Source organism: Bubalus kerabau, chromosome 5, assembly GCF_029407905.1.
Source record: "Bubalus kerabau isolate K-KA32 ecotype Philippines breed swamp buffalo chromosome 5, PCC_UOA_SB_1v2, whole genome shotgun sequence".
Classification (NCBI taxonomy): Eukaryota; Metazoa; Chordata; class Mammalia; order Artiodactyla; family Bovidae; genus Bubalus; species Bubalus kerabau.
The window spans coordinates 14,398,186-14,414,134 of NC_073628.1; the positions used below are offsets into that span (position 1 = coordinate 14,398,186).

General features: G+C 45.1%; 1 protein-coding gene and 1 long non-coding RNA gene across 2 annotated transcripts in view; one reads left to right on the forward strand and one right to left on the reverse strand.

The window, feature by feature from the left end:
* Positions 1–5,502: 5,502 nt before the first annotated feature.
* Positions 5,503–6,815, reverse strand: LOC129652477 (uncharacterized). Its single transcript, XR_008714556.1, has 2 exons — positions 6,686–6,815; positions 5,503–6,365 (listed from the first exon to the last, which is right to left on the reverse strand). It is a non-coding gene; the product is annotated as an uncharacterized LOC129652477 (long non-coding RNA).
* Positions 6,703–15,949, forward strand: part of VPS37C (VPS37C subunit of ESCRT-I) — a 30,385-nt gene continuing 21,138 nt past the window's right edge. The window contains exon 1 of the mRNA XM_055581138.1: positions 6,703–6,814. The gene's annotated coding sequence lies outside the window, so the exon portion shown is untranslated. The remainder of the gene's footprint in view (positions 6,815–15,949) is intronic.

The window sequence follows — 15,949 nt, forward strand, 5'->3', positions numbered from 1 at the left end:
ATAAAACCCCCAAATCTCAAAGTCTCGATATAACTGAGGTTTATTCCTCACTCACATCTGACTTTGTGAACAGGGAGCCCTGCTCATCACACTCTCTCAGGGAGGAAAGTGGGTGGAGGCTCCCTCTGGATGCAGGGGAAGGGAGTGTGTGGCAAATTGGGCTCTGTTTCTTAAAGGGCTCCACTTGGAAGTGACATATCACTTCTATTTAAATTCCACTGGCTGAAGTAACTTCCATGGTCATGGCAAACCTGGGGGTGGTGAGTACGCAGAAGGGCAGGGGAATGTGATCCTACCACAGAACATTCATGATGAGCAACAAGGGCCACCACCCTTCATTCATGGCCCTGTGCTTTGTTTTTCTTTGGTTCTCCCCACCCTGCTCTCAGCCTGTTTGGACCTGTAGATTCGGATTTAGATGAGAGGGATTTATATGGGAGGGCATACACCAGGTTGTTAATAAGTGGGGACACCAAGCCAAAAAAAGAAAGAAAGAAGTCCAAAATCTATTAGAAAGCATATTTGTAATTGCAACTCTGCATTTATATAAGATTAGGTATATATGCAGTTTATAAATAAATTTAACAAAAAGCATAAAGGAAAAAAATTAAATATAAATTCATTGACCAAATTAGGAAAGGAATACATCAAGGCTATACATTGTCAGCCTGCTTATTTAACTTATATGCAGAGTACATCATGAGAAATGCCAGACTGGATGAAGCACAAACTGGAATCAAGATTGTCAGGAGTTATATCAAGAACCTCAGATATACAGATAACACTACCCTTATGGCAGAAAGCGAAGAACTAAAGAGCCTCTTGATAAAAGTGCAAGAAGAAAGTGAAAAAGTTGGCTTAAAACTCAACATTCAAAAAACTAAGATCATGGCATCCAGTCCCACCACTTCATGGCAAAAATGGGAAAACAATGGAAACAGTGAGGGACTTTATTTTTGGGGCCTCCAAAATCACCACAGATGGTGACTGCAGCCATGAAATTAAAAGATGCTTGCTTCTTAGAAGAAAAGCTATGACAAACTTATACAGCATATTAAAAAGCAGAGACATAACTTTGCTGACAAAGGTCTAGTCAAAGCTATGGTTTTTCTAGTTGTCATGTATGGATATGAGAGTTGGACTATAAAGAAAGCTGAGCACCAAAGAATTGATGCTTTTGAACTGTGGTGTTGGAGAAGACTCTTGAGAGTCCCTTGGACTGCAAGGAGATCAAATTAGTCAATCCTAAAGGAAACCAGTCCTGAATATTCATTGGAAGGGCTGATGCTGTAGCTGAAGCTCCAATACTTTGGCCACCTGATGAGAAGAACTGATTCATTGGAAAAGCCCCTGATTCTGGGAAAGATTGAAGGCAGGAGGATAAGGGTACGACAGAGAATGAGATAGTTGGATGGCATCACCAACTCAGTGGACATGAGTTTGAGCAAGCTCCAGGAGTTGGTGATGGACAGGGAAGCCTGGTGTGCTGCAGTCCATGGGGTTGCAGAGTCAGACACGACTGAGCAACTGAACTGAACTTATTGATCAAATCCAACTAATAAATAATAATAAAGCCTTACAATATTAAGCACATAGTTGTGTCAGGTTTAAGTTTGGATGCACATTACAAAAAACCTAAAACATCAAGATCTTTAAGAAGATAAAATTTGATTTTTTTTCTCCCATAAAAAGAAATCTGGATGTGGGACATCCAGAGCTTGCCTAGTTTCCATCTCCAAGGTCACATGATGGGTCAATACAACTGCAGGAGTTCCAGCCATCATATCTGAAGTCCAGACAACAGTTAAGAAGAAGGTGGGGAAGGAAAGAGACTCATCTCCCAGCTGAATCAGCTCTTTGAAGGCAGTCTTCCAAGAAATCCTTCTCACAGGTCTGCTTATATCACAAAGTCACCAGTCATGACTAAGAGCAAAGGAGGGTGGGAAATGCAATCTTGTAGCTACTGCGCACATGGCTATATAACAGAATGCATTCTGTTTTTAAAGATAACCTGAGAATGGCAATTGCATAGTTAGTTACCACCCCCTGCCTCAAGAGACACAAAAGATCCACCCAAAAAGATGGATCAGGCCAAAATGCAAGGCACAGAGTGGGAGTCATTGGGGAGGAGCAAGAATGAGAAACAGCTACATGGATCTGACCTGAGATCTCACAGGACAAAAAGAAAAGACAAAGTCTTCACTGGGGATCTCCTGAGCACTGAACTGGGGATTAAACCTACCACACGGTCAAACTTCTTTTGGAAAACTGCTTTTCCGACTCAGGTTCCAAGTCTTTCTCAATATCTCAGCTTCTTAAGTATCTTGTCTTTGCTACCTCACATTCTGACCTGCCTGTCTCACCTCCCTTACTTCTGTTCACATCATATCTTCATCCAGTCCACCAGCATTTGTTGTTGTTCACTCAGTCATGCCCAACTCTTTGCAACCCCATGGACTGCAGCATGCCAGGCTTCCCTGTCCTTCACCATCTCCTAGAGCTTGTCCATTGAGATGCCATCCAACCATCTTGTCCTCTGTCATCCCCTTCTCCTCCTGCCTTCAGTCTTTCCCAGTATTAGGGTCCACCAGCATAACAAGATTCAGTATTAAGGAGATTCAGTATTGAGAAGCAGATAGAAACAGGATGACTACTTTAATATGTATTCTGTTCCTGATCAAGGTCATCTGAAGGACTGAGATGGCTAGAATATGGATATCTCTTGTTTACTCTAAAATCTCAACCAAGAAGGTGACTTCCTTGAAACTGGGGATAATGTGTTCACTTTGCATCCACTGGTCTAACAGTACAGGTATTCAGTGTATGTATGTGGAGTGAATGAACAAGAGAAGATAGTAAGGAACTGTCTTTGCTTTCTCTTTCTCACTTTTTGCCTGTTCAGGGTCAGTCTGAATAGGAAAATTAGAAATATTCGAGGACTGGTATATGGGGACATGGGTACAAGTGACAGAGGACCAGGGTCATGGGGGTAGGGAGGTTAAAAAGAGCCAGAAATGGGAAATAAGAGGAAACAAGCTAGGAAGAGCAGGCTTTTCTAATGCCATCTGCTTCAGATGACCTGAATTTTGTGCCGTTTGCCCCCTCCCTCCTTTGCCCTAATTCTCTATCTTTACTTATTCAGCACAGCCAGCATTACTCTCCCCACCCCATCCTAAGATGACTTTGCAGTGACCCAGTTGATTCAGAGAGCAGCCTTGTCATTTCCTCTCAACACCCTCAGTGGAATCTCTGTGTCTGTCACAGTCACAGGATAGTGCTGTCAGTCTTTCAGGAGTTTCTAGGATCCGTGTGAAAAGATGTATAGAATAGTGTCTTCCTACCTTAGAGAAGTTTCCATCTAGAGAGAGTGAATGTTCAATTACAGAAAAATGTAGCAAATACTAAAAAAAAAGGGGGGGGCGGAATGTGAGGAGATTGAAGAACATACAAGGGCGGCACTTACCGAGTCTTGGGGGTACCAAAGGGGCTTTCCAAAAGTGGAGTATATGAATGACATTCTAAAGAATGTCAGTGATAGGAAACCCAAAATAACAGTGGCTTACAAAGGTGGTTTACTTCCTTTTGTATAAAAATCCAGGATGGGGAACACATGTATACCTGTGGCGGATTCATTTTGATATTTGGCAAAACTAATACAGTTATGTAAAGTTTAAAAATAAAATAAAATTTAAAAAAAATCCAGATGTGGGCATCCAGCAGTGTCATGGGGCATGGAGCTCCATGGTGTCAGGGCTCAGGCTCCCTCTCTTTTGTTGTGTGGTCAGGCATGACCTCTAGTCTCACGGTTACCTCATGGTTCAAGATGACTACTCTAGCTCAGGCTACTGTGTCCATATTCATGTTCTACCATTGTACCAGTAAGTTAAAGGATTGCAGAATATAAACTCAAGCCATCAGCAGTATTTTCTAAAACAAATACCAAATGAAAAATTACACCACAAAAAATGTTTATAACAAAAGGTTAAGATTCACTGTCTTGACCCTCCCTGCCCCCAGAAACAGTTTCAACCCAGCTCTCTGACAGCTGCTGTCAATGGGAGCCATGCTGACATTATGTTCAAAGTGAAACGTTTTCAAAACCAGCCACAGCATCCCTCAAAAGTGCTACCTGTGTCCCAGAAGGGGCAGTAGCTGAGATGGCCCTCCTCACTGATTCCATCCCTGGCAGCCTATGAGGAACTCTTCATGAAAGTGAAACTGTAGTCGCTCAGTCATGTCTGACTCTTTGTGATCCTATCGATTGTATGTAGCTGCCAGGCTCCTCTGTCCATGGGATTTCCCAGGCAAGCGTACTTGAGCGGGTTGCCATTTACTTCTCGAAGGGATCTTCCAGACCCAGGGATGGAACTCACGCCTCCCACGTTGCAGGCAGGCTCTTTACCATCTGAGCCACGAGGGAATCTATGAGGGACTCTTCAAAGAAAGAGTAAACTCAGCTCAATAGTCAACAGTGATTATCTTAGCCAATCAGATCCACTCTCTCGAGAATTTGAAAAAGAAATCTGAGAGTATCCATTGAAAGGAAAGGTGTAACAAGAAAAAAGAATCAAATGAGGAGAATGAGGCCAAAAGTATTGTTGTTCCTGGCACTGTAGTGCCAGGTCTTAATTCAACATCGAATAAGATTTTCAATTTGGTCGGAAGATTTCCTTGGTCTAAGAAGCTCTCATCCTAGGGCACCACTTTTACAAAGCTGCAATTTTGGACGCTGCTAAGAAGCAGACAGGGAACCACTTCACCTCCAGGTCAGCTTGTCGAGTACAAGCTGCCTAGACAAGACAGCACTAGCAGCAGGGCCTTGCTTCATGGGGCACCAGCCCAGTGATTCTGGGCGAGTTAGGATGTATTGTCTAAGGTTGCCTGTTATTTTTTAAGCACTACCCACACAGAATGGACTAAATGTAACCAAGGACCTTGGCAAGGAACCAGAGAGCAAATTGCCAACCTCTGTTGGATCATCGAAAAAGCAAGAGACTTCCAGAAAAACAACTACTTCTGCTTCATTGACTACGCTAAAGCTTTTGACAGTGTAGATCACAGCAAACTGTGGATAATTCTTAAAGAGATGGGAATACCAGACCACCTTACCTGCCTCCTGAGAAACCTGTACACATGTCAAGAAGCAACAGTTAGAACCAGACTAGGAACAACAGACTGGTTCCAAATTCAGAAAGGAGTACATCAAGGCTGTATATTGTCACCCTGCTTATTTAACTTATATCCAGAGCACATCATGTGACATGCTGGACTGAATGAAGCACAAGCTGGAATCAAGATTGCCAGGAGAAGCATCAATAACCTCAGATATGCAGATGACACCACCCTTATGGCAGAAAGTGAAGAGGAACTAAAGAGCCTCTTGATGAAAGCGAAAGAGGAGAGTGAAAAAGCTGGCTTAAAACTCAACATTCAAAAAACCAAGATCGTGGCATCCTGTCCATTTTCCATCACTTCATGGCAAATAGATAGGGAAACAATAAAAACAGTTAAAAACTTTATTTTCTTGGGCTCCAGAATCACTGCATATGGTGAGTGCAGCCGTGAAATTAAAAGATGCTTTCTCCTTAGAAGACATTTGACAAACCTACACAGCATATTAAAAAGAAGAGACATTACTTTGCTGACAAAGGTCCGTCTAGTCAAAGCTATGATTTTTTTCCAGGAGTCATGTAAGGATGTGAGAATTGGACTATAAATAAAAGCTGAGCACCAAAGAATTGATGCTTTTGGACTGGGATGTTGGAGAAGCCTCTTGAGGGTCCCCTGGACAGCAAGGAGATCAAATCAGTCAATCCTAAAGGAAATCAACCCTGACTATTCATTGGAAGGACTGATGCTGAAGCTGAAGCTCCAATCCTTTGACCACCTGATGAAAAGAACTGACTCCTTAGAAAAGCTCCGATGCTGGGCAAGACTGAACGCAGGAGGAGAAGGGGACGACAGAAGATGAGATAGTTGAATGGCATCACCGACTCGATGGACATGAATTTGAGTGAGCTCCGGGATTTGATGATGGACAGGGAGGCCTGGCGTGCTTCAGTCCACGGGGTCGCAAAGAGTGGGACACGACCAAGAGACTGAAATAAACAAATGAGGGCCTTGGGAAACAGGTTACTTTTCAGGAAGCTACTCAGTTGTTTTGAGGAGCCAGCCAGTCAGTTCCAGTTTGACAGCCACTGCTGTTTGCTTGGGGACACTTAGGACACTGATCACTTCAGTCCTGGCGTGGGGGTTCCCAAGTCTGAGCTCAGACAGTCGAGGGAGTCCCCTTGGTGCTGGAATTCCATTCGTTTCCCTTCGGGTCTCCTTTGGGCCACTTTGAGCCTCACCCTGAAGGTCAGGTACTGTTTGGAAGAAAAAAAAAGAGACCATCTCTCTCCGGTCACAGCATCCGCGGAAACCTGCGCAGGCGCACTCGCCCAGGGCCCTCCAATGGATGGTGTCCCTTCTGGGGGCGGGTCTATGGCCTGTGGGCGCGGGGCCAGCCTCCCCGCTCACGGGAGGGATCTCGTGGGCCCTCCCGTGGGTGTGGTCCCCCGGGTGGCGGCGAGTGTTCCCGGGGGTGCTGGGGGCCGGGGGGCGGGGGGGGGGGGTACGCTATCGTGGTGACTCAGAGGCCTGCGGCGCGCCCAACGTGCTGCGGGAAGAGTGACGTGGGACTCACCTCCCAGCGCCCGGACGTTGAAGGGGTCACTTCCGGCGGGAGGGGGCGGGCCTCGTCAATTCCGGAAATGTGGGCTTAGGCTGCGATTTAACCCCCCGACGGCTGTGGCGCCTGCGGAGGCGGCTTGGGGTACGTGAGTCGGACCTGGGGAGGGGCGAGGATGGGAATGGGGGCGGCGCTGGCCGTCGCTCCCGGCGCGTCCCCGGGCGTGCCCACTTCACCTGGCAAAGGCTGGTGATTGGGCGCGAGGGACGCGTGACTCCCGCCGGGACCGGCGTTCCTGCCCGGTGCAGTGGAACCGCGGGAAGGAGGCAGTACTCGAGCTCCCCGCCCAGGTCCGGTGTCCAGCCTCGCTTCACCCATCACTGTCCGCTTTTCTCCCTCCACCCCGTACTTAAGCTCTTGCCGGTCACACTTCTGGTGACATTAGAATCAGGTTGCCCATCTCACAGGTGGGGAAAGAGGTATGAGTGCGGTGACTTGCCAGCGGCTGTCTGGCTCCAGAGTGGAGTCCAAATGACGCTCTGGTCTGTAACCCTTTGGGTTGTGCCCTTTCTCCAGGGCAGTGAGCATCGACCTTTGCAGCTTGGATCTGTTCTTATCCTGTATTCTTGTCCCAGCATCACTGACCAATCCCTAGTTCTGGGCCGGCAGGGTACAAAGGTCATTGGTGCTTGTGTATCTCCAAGGTGTCCCTGGTTCCTCCTGGGTTCCAAGAGGGTGGTTGAGTGGGTGTGTGTTTGACTCTGCACCTCAGGGTTTCAGCAAGTCAGTGCTTTCTCTGCTGCCCAGTATCTGGGTCACTCACCCTGAGAATGACCCATCTTAACTCTGAAAACTTCACAGACTTCGGCAGTGTCCTAGTGATACTACTGTTTGTGACTGAGGCCTTTCCCACCCTCTTCATTGGCTGCCTGCCTCTTACTCAGGAGTCCCATCTCCTACTGGTGCACCCAAGATGCTTTCACTTGACTGTCAGGTCTCTGACTGTTGTTGGTCCTAGAGCTGCAGGTGGTGGTGACAGAGGGACTTGGGAAGGAAAGACTTTCGATGGTTGTTGTTCAAAGCCGTGACCCTGCGCAGCCTGAACTCTGGTTCTGGATGGGAGAGAGGACTTGCAGTGAAGTTCTGGACCCTGGAGTGAGAAAGTTAGCATTCTTGGCAGTCATAGTGCCTAGAAAAGCTTTTCCCCCTAGATCATGCCACACATCTGGCCTGATGCCTTTGTAGTTTCCATTAGATTGAAATTTTTCTTAGTAGATTTCATTTGGACAGCTTCTATGGCTCTTTTGTTTTATTTCAAGGTAGCAATAGCTCTGATTTTTTACCTTGCTGCCCTGTGCTTTTGGCAGTGTTCTAGGGGCTTTGTGAACATATAAGGATTCTGGAGAAGGCAATGGCACCCCACTCCAGTACTCTTGCCTGGAAAATCCCATGGACGGAGGAGCCTGGTAGGCTGCAGTCCATGAGGTCGCTAAGAGTCGGACCCGACTGAGCGACTTCACTTTAACTTTTCACTTTCATGCATTGGAGAAGGAAATGGCAACCCACTCCAGTGTTCTTGCCTTGAGAATCCCAGGGACGGGGGAGCCTGGTGGGCTGCCGTCTATGGGTCGCACAGGGTCGGACACAACCGAAGTGACTTAGCAGTAGCAGTTAGCAAGGATTCTGGAAACAGTTCAAGGTAGGTGGTGAACCCATTTTGCGGATGAAGTGAGGGAGACCTAGAGATGTTAGATGGAGTGCTGCAGCCATTAAGTGGCCACATTGGGAGTTTTAACCCGTGAGCCTTATTTCCAAGCTAATGTATTTGCTGGCTGTTAAGCATCTGTAATGCTTGTCAAAGATATGGATATTCTTTGAACATCTGGACACCTCCAGATATTCTTGCTTAGGTTCTCTAGGGCATGTTCTGTTCTGTGCTTAGTCACTCAGTCATGAGCAGCTTTTTGCAATCCCATGGACTGTAGCCCACTAGGCTCCTCTGTCTATGGAGATTCTCCAGGCAAGAATAATGGAGTGGATTGCCATGCCCTCCTCCAGGGGATTTTTCCGACCCAGGGATCAAACCCAGGTCTCCCGTATTGCAGGTGGATTCTTTACCGACTGAGCCACCAGGGAAGCCCAGAAGGACATAGGAATTTGTATTTTTAACGCTTGAACTCGGTGATTCTTACTGTAAGGCAAGTTTGGAAGCACTGCTTTACAAAAAAGGAGTTTGTAGATTTGTTGAGCTTGGAAGTGAAATTTTTCCTAAGGGGTCTTATTGTCTTTTTGCTTATTGCTATGTAATTTGCTAATCTGCTGTGAAAAGGGCATCAGAGTAACCAGCTGTATGAATCATCTCTTGGACACTGTTGTCCAGTCCTGGTAGGGTTTTTCCAGACTGACCTAATCAGGTCAGCAAAGACCTTGTTTTAATCTGATTGGATCTCTGTCCGGAAATTGTTTAGTTTCTCCTTAGAGTTTGGGGTTTTCAGAAGGCTCCAGTTTATTTCTGCATAGTTGTGCCATGACAGAGAGATCTCTGTAAAGGCAACAGTGTCTCTGAGGTTTGGGGACTATAAAGGAGGTTTATTTAGTACGTGTTTGCTCCATTACATTTCTCTTCCTTTTCATTGGTTTATGTGAAAGGCTTGAGCAAACGCCAAACAGCTTGATTGTTGTGATTTAGCTGTGGCTTACAAGTGCAGTCCTTGGAGTTTAGGGTGGGGAGAAGAGGGCAGACTGAACCAAGAAAATGAAACAAATGACTCAGGTCAGGTATGCCTAGCATTGAAGACATGTAAGTCTTGCTAATTCGTCTGCTCCTTCCTGTGTGGAATTACAAGTAGTAAAAGAGGAAAGTCAGCATTATGCTATTATTTTGTTCTTCTTCCGTCTAGTGAACATTGATTTCTAAGTTAATTTTGTTGTAAACGGAGGATGTAGTTTGTGTGATTTGAATTGTTATAATTCACTTAAAACATTTAGGAGTGTTAGGTTCTTTTGATGAGCTGACCTCCTTTATCATGAAATGACCCTTTTAATCCCTGGTAATATTCTTTGTTCTGAAATCTACTTTGTGTTGTATTAATATAGCCAATCCAAATTAAAAACAATTAGTGCTAATGGATTGATATCAGAATATTTGAAGAACTTCTACAGCTCAACAATGAAAAAACAACCAGGTTAAATTTGACAAAGGTCTTGAATAGACATTTCTCCAAGGATGATATACCGATGGCCAATAAGCACATGAAGATACTCAATATCACTAGTCATTAGGGAAATTCGAATCAAATGACAAGGAGCTACCACTTCTCACTCATTAGAATAACAGTTGTTAAAGAAAAAAGAAAACCATCTGAAGTATTGGCAACTGTTAGTGGCTCAGTCATGTCTGACTCTTTGCAACTCCATGGACTGTAGCCTGCCAGGCTCCTCCGTCCATGTAATTTTCCAGGCAAGAATATTGGAGTGGGTTGCCATTTCCTTCTCCGGGGGATCTTCCAACCCAGGGATTGAACCTGGGTCTCCTGCATTGCAGGCAGACTCTTTACCATCTGAGCCACCAAGGAAGCCCAGTGGCTCAGATGGATCCCTTTCTTGTATTGCTGGTGGAAATGTGTAAAGTGTACAGCTGCTGTGGAAAACAGTATGGCAGTTCCTCAAAAAATTAAAGATAGAATTACCATGTGATCTAGCAATTCCAATTCTGAGTATATACCCTAAAGAAATGTAAACAGACTCAGGTATCTCTACACCAGTGTTTCCAGCAGCATCATTCACGATAACCAAAAGGTAGAAGCAACTCAAGGGTCCACTGACAGATGAATGGGTAAATGAATGTGATACCTGCACACAACAGAACGTCATTCAGCTTTAAGAATGAAGGAAAGTTTTGACAACATGGATGAAAGTTGAAGCAATAATGCTAAGTGAAACAAGTCAGTCACTAAAGGGTAAATGAACCTCCTAACAATGCAGAAGATTCCGGTTCAACCCTGGGTCAGGAAGAGCCCCTGGAAAAGGAAATGTCAACCTACTGTAGTATTCTTGCCTGGGAGATCCCATAGACAGGAGTCTGGCGGACTACAGTCCATGGGGTTGCAAAGAGATGGTAGTGACTGAACAACAACCTCATATATAAGGTACCTGGAGTAGTAAATTCATAGAATCAGAAAGAAGAGTGATGGTTGTCAAGGGCACAGGAGAGGGAGGAATGGGAGTTAATGTTTAAGAAGTACAAGTTTCAGTCTGAGATAATAGAAAAGTTCTGGAGGTAGATGGTGGTGAAATACAACAGTGTGATGTATTTAATGTTACAAAACTGTACACATTAAATGTTTTAAATGGAAAATGTTATGTATATTTTACCACAATTAAATAAATGGATAGGTATTTTAAAAATTAGTGTTTGTGTGGTGTATCTCTTTACATCCTTTTGCTTTTGAATTGTTTGTGTCTTTACATTTAAAGTGAATTTCTTGTAGGCAGCATATAGATGAGCTTTGCAGTTTGTAAATTCAGCCTTATAATTTCTGCCTTTTAATTGGGATATTTAGGCCATTTACTTTTAATGTGATTATTACTGTAGTTAAGTTTAACTCTGAAAGTCTTTGTACTGCACCATCTTGCTTCAGATCATGCATTTTAATTTAACCTGAGCGTGTCAACTGGGATGTTTTCCATACAATTCCCTCTGACAGGTGTGCTCTGAGTCCAGGATGAAGTGTGAGTCTACCCATCTGGAGAACATCGTGTCAGAGTCTCCTCAGTGGGGTGCAGTCAATCACCTGAGGGACAGGCCTTAGGTGTGAGGCACATGGGATGCTGGGTGCTGGGGCCTGGCGGATTCTCTTTTCACTGTGTAGTGCTGTGCATGGGGATCTGCTGGCATCTGGGGCCCAGGGTACAACTCTGTGCCAGGTTTACCTCTGATGGGTTAACTCTGGTTGGATTTAACTCTATCATCTTGCTGTTTGTTTTCAATCTGTCCTATGTTTTTTCTTCTTATATCCCCCCTTTTTTTTTCTGAGTAATTTGGGATCGAGTAGTTTTTTTTTAATTCCATTTTTTATTGCCTTTGTCAGTTTATTAGGTTTTTTTTTTTACGTAGTTGCTTTAAGATTCATGATATGTGTCATAACTTGTCATAGTCTACAAGCAAGTGATCTTATATTATTTTACATGTAGTATAAAAACCTTACCATAGTATATTCTCATTTCCTCCCTCGTGGCCTTTATACTCTTGTTGTCATACATGTCACTAAGTCAATTATATTTTTCTCAGCATTTTAAGATGTGGTTCTGGTGTCTTTTGGCTTGCATTGTTTCATATGAGTAATCTGTTGTCATTTTTATTTTATGAAGTTCACCTGTTCATTCTCTTTTACTTCTGGCTACTTTTATGACTAATTTTAAATGATTGAATTATTATGTGCCTTGGTTAGTTTTGGGCTTTCCTTGTGGCTCAGCTGGTAAAGAATCCACCTGCAATGTGGGAGACCTGGGTTTGATCCCTGGGTTCAGAAGATCCCCTGGAGAAGGGAAAGGCTACCCACTCCAGTATTCTGGCCTGGAGAATTTCATGGACTGTTTAGTCCATGAGGTCACAAAGAATCGGACATGACTAAGTGACTTTCACTTTCACTTTTGGGGTCGTTTTCATATTTCTTGTGCTTGAGTTAATTGAGTTTTTGTATCTGTGAATTTAAAGCTTTCATCACATTTGGAAATTTTTCAACTAGTCATTCTTTAGGGATTTTCTCTATTCTCTCTCCCCTTTTTGGAAAATGCCGTCACATGTATTTTAGTATTCTTAAAGTTGTTCCACAGCTGTCTGATGCTGAATTTACTTTTTCCCCAGTTTGTGTGTGTATGTGTGTGGTTGGTTTTGCATAGTTTCTGTTTCTTCAAGTTCATTGATCTTTTCTTCTGTAGTGTCTAATCTGCTGTTATTTCCGTATGGCATGTTTTTTATATCAGACATTTGTAGTTTCCATTTCTAGAAGTTTGATTTGGGTCTTTTATTTTTTTGTCGCTGCTTAACATGCTTAATCTTCTTTTGCATTTTGAGTATATGGAAGATAATTACAGGAACCATTTAATGTCCTTGTGTGCTAGTTATATTATCTATATTTTTGAATCTGTTTCTACTGATTGGTTTTCCCCTCATTATAGGTTATATTTTCTTCTTGGTATATTTGAAAATTTTTGTTTCGATGTTGAATGTTGGGAATTTTGCCCTGTTGGGTTCTGGTTACTTTTGTATTTTTATAAATAGTCTTGGAATTGTTTGAGGACAGTTAAGTTACTTGAAAATGGTGTGATCTTTTGAAGGCTTACTGTTCACCAGTGATAGCTGAGACCAGCCTTTATACCAGCATTAATTATCACACTACCAAGCAACGCCATGTTCAGTGCCCTACTGATGTTCTATGAGTTACGAGGTAATTCCACTCTGGTGGGTTGGGGCACAAATTAGTCTTGGCTCAATGTGAAGCTCAAAGATTGTTCGCTCTAATCCTGACCAGTACTGTCAACACTCAGCAGAAACCTGGAGGGGGATCTCCTGCAGATTTCCACAGATCTCTCTGTGTGTATCTCTCTCCTGTGAACTCTGACTACCTAGAGTCCCAGCTGTCTCTTCCCAACTTGGGGAGACTGTTGGACATTTCCTGGATATCCCCTCCCTGTGCCATGGCCTGGAAACTGTCTATAGAGTTGGGACAAGAAGAACTAACCTCATTTGCTCTGACCCTCTGAGGAATCCATCCTCTGTTGCCTCACATCCAGTGTCTGGAAACTGTTGTTACATTTACTTTGTCTGGTTTGGAGTTGTTTGAAGCAGCAGAGTAAGTCTGGACCCTGCTCCTCTAAGTCTGCCAAAAACAGAAGGTCCCCCTGTTGTCAGCACTCACTGGAGACCTCGTGCATGCATAGGCCTTGACCTTGGTGCGTGCAGGCAGACGTGAATGAGACATATGCTGGGCTCTTGGGAATCTCCCAGTCTTGCTGGAGAATCATGCTGATTCCTACATAGACATTGCTGCATGGTGTGTTGGGCTTCTCTGGTAGCTCAGTAAAAAATCCACCTGCAGTGTAGGAGATCTGGGTTCAATCCCTGGGTTGAGAAGATCCCCTGGCAAAGGGAATGGCTACCCAGTCCAGTATTCTTGCCTGGAGAATTCCATGGATAGAGGAGCCTGGAAGGTCCATGGGCTTGCAAAGAGTTGGACACCTGAGTGACTAATACTTTCACTTCACTTCATGTAAAGAGCACCATGGGAGGGCAGGATGATGTCTTTGGGGAAAGAGCAAGGAATACTTCGTAGATAGCTGACAATAAGGGATCACCAGGCATTTTCAAGCTGGAGAAGGCATAAGGAAGAAATTCCAGGCTAGGTGGACAGAACAGTAAGAGCAAAGACAGAGCAGCAAAACTTGGGGTTCCTAGAGGACAGGGTCCCCATCTTATTGATCTTTTTAGATGCGGAATATTTGCCAGGTGATCAGAAGCTTTTAGTTTGTTCTGGGAATAGGTAGAACAGAGAGTCAAGTGGAGTCCACAGCCCATGGAGGCGTGGAGGGAGATATAGCTGGGAGAGGAGGCTCAGGCTCTGCTGGTGCAGGGCCTTGAATGCCAAGCTGAAGAGCACAAGATTTTGAGCGTGATACCAAACACTGGGTGTTTTAAAAACCAGTTTTCAGCAGCCCTGATTGACTGTGTTCTCTGTATTTTCCTGGGGGATGTGGAAGAGTGCTGGAGAAGGCTGAGTCTGCTAAAACCAGTCAGGAAGCTGCCAGAGACCTTGGTTCCTGTGGCTCCTGTGCACTAGGAGGGAGGGGAGTCTAGAGCTCACTGTGGTGCTGATACAGCTCAGCCCTGTCTCACCTGTGTGGTGATGGCCTCTGTAGATTGCTGCCTGAGTCATGAGTAGAGTTGAGGAGGCTCAGGCCTGGTTTCTCTTTTTCCGTGACTACACTATTGCCCCGCCCCAGCCCCGACAACGCACCTACCTGCCTCTGCTGGACCCAGAAATTTGTAGGGTCAGACATGGCTGGCAGAGGGAGGGTCTGGATCTGGCCTCACTCTATACCAGCCTAGGATGGCCCCACGTCAGCTTGGAGAATGAGGCCCCTCATCTTGGAGGTAAAACAGACCCACTAGCATGACCCTGTACAGATTCCTATTATTTGCCCTGAGTGTGTCTTTGGCTTAACCTTCATCTTGATCCTTGGGTTGGTTGAACCTGTTTGCTCAGCCTGGTCTGCAGATGAGAAAGTGTGGGGTGGGGTGGAAGACTGCCAGCCGCAGAGCGAGATCCTTTCTGAGTCATCTCAGCAGTTGGGATGGAATAAAAAGAAATGAAAGTTTGATGTGAAGTAGCTTAGGATGTTTTTATTTTCACATCAGAGCCACAGGGCAGACAAGCAGGAGGCTTCTCTTAAGTGGTTGGGCTGTGTTTTACTGTCGGGAAGTTTCCAGAATGGACTACTTATTAGATGGCCTATTTTTTTGGCCATCGTATTTACTGAAGCTGAATGCTATTGATCTGAGTTCCATCCAGCCATCTGAGTTCTGTCATTCTGTTGACTGATGTGATCTCTGGAGAAATCTGAGGTTTTCTTTCCTTAGCGTCCATGTGAGAAGGGCTTGAGTTAAAACATCAGAATGGGCTGAGTGTGGGAACTCAGCCATGGTAATAAGAATCATGACCCTTTATTGAACCTGGCCTGAGAACAGAGCGTTAGTTTTCCCTGGGACCAACTCATTTGTCCTTGTAAAACTCCTGTGTTACAGGTGAGACTGAGGTCTAGGGGGATGAAGTAAGCCGCCTCTGCCCCTCCTTACTGCTTCTCCCCAAGACCGCTGCAGCTTTCCCATGTGCTCTGTGAGAACCACATACCGTTTACTGTGCAGAGCCCGCCCTTGCTCACTCCCTCTGTGCCCTGCTGGAGGACGGGGGATAAGGCAAGTGGTGGAGGGGATGGTGGGGATCAACAGGAGTGAGGGGTCGGGCTGGGGTTTTCCAACTGCCTTCCTAGAAGGTGTCTTGGGGACCCCCATGATGTCAATGGGAAGACTGAGCTGGGAGAGTGCGGCTCTTCCCTTACCCCTTCGCCCAGAGCATGGCCTCTGTGACGTGTCCTGAGCACTGGGGGGTTAATAAAGTTTCGGAAGACATCAGGAATGGGCTCAGGAGGCACATGGGGAAAGAGGATGGAGGTGCAGGTCCTGACAGCATGTCAGGCTATGCTTAGACTCTTCCCAGCCAA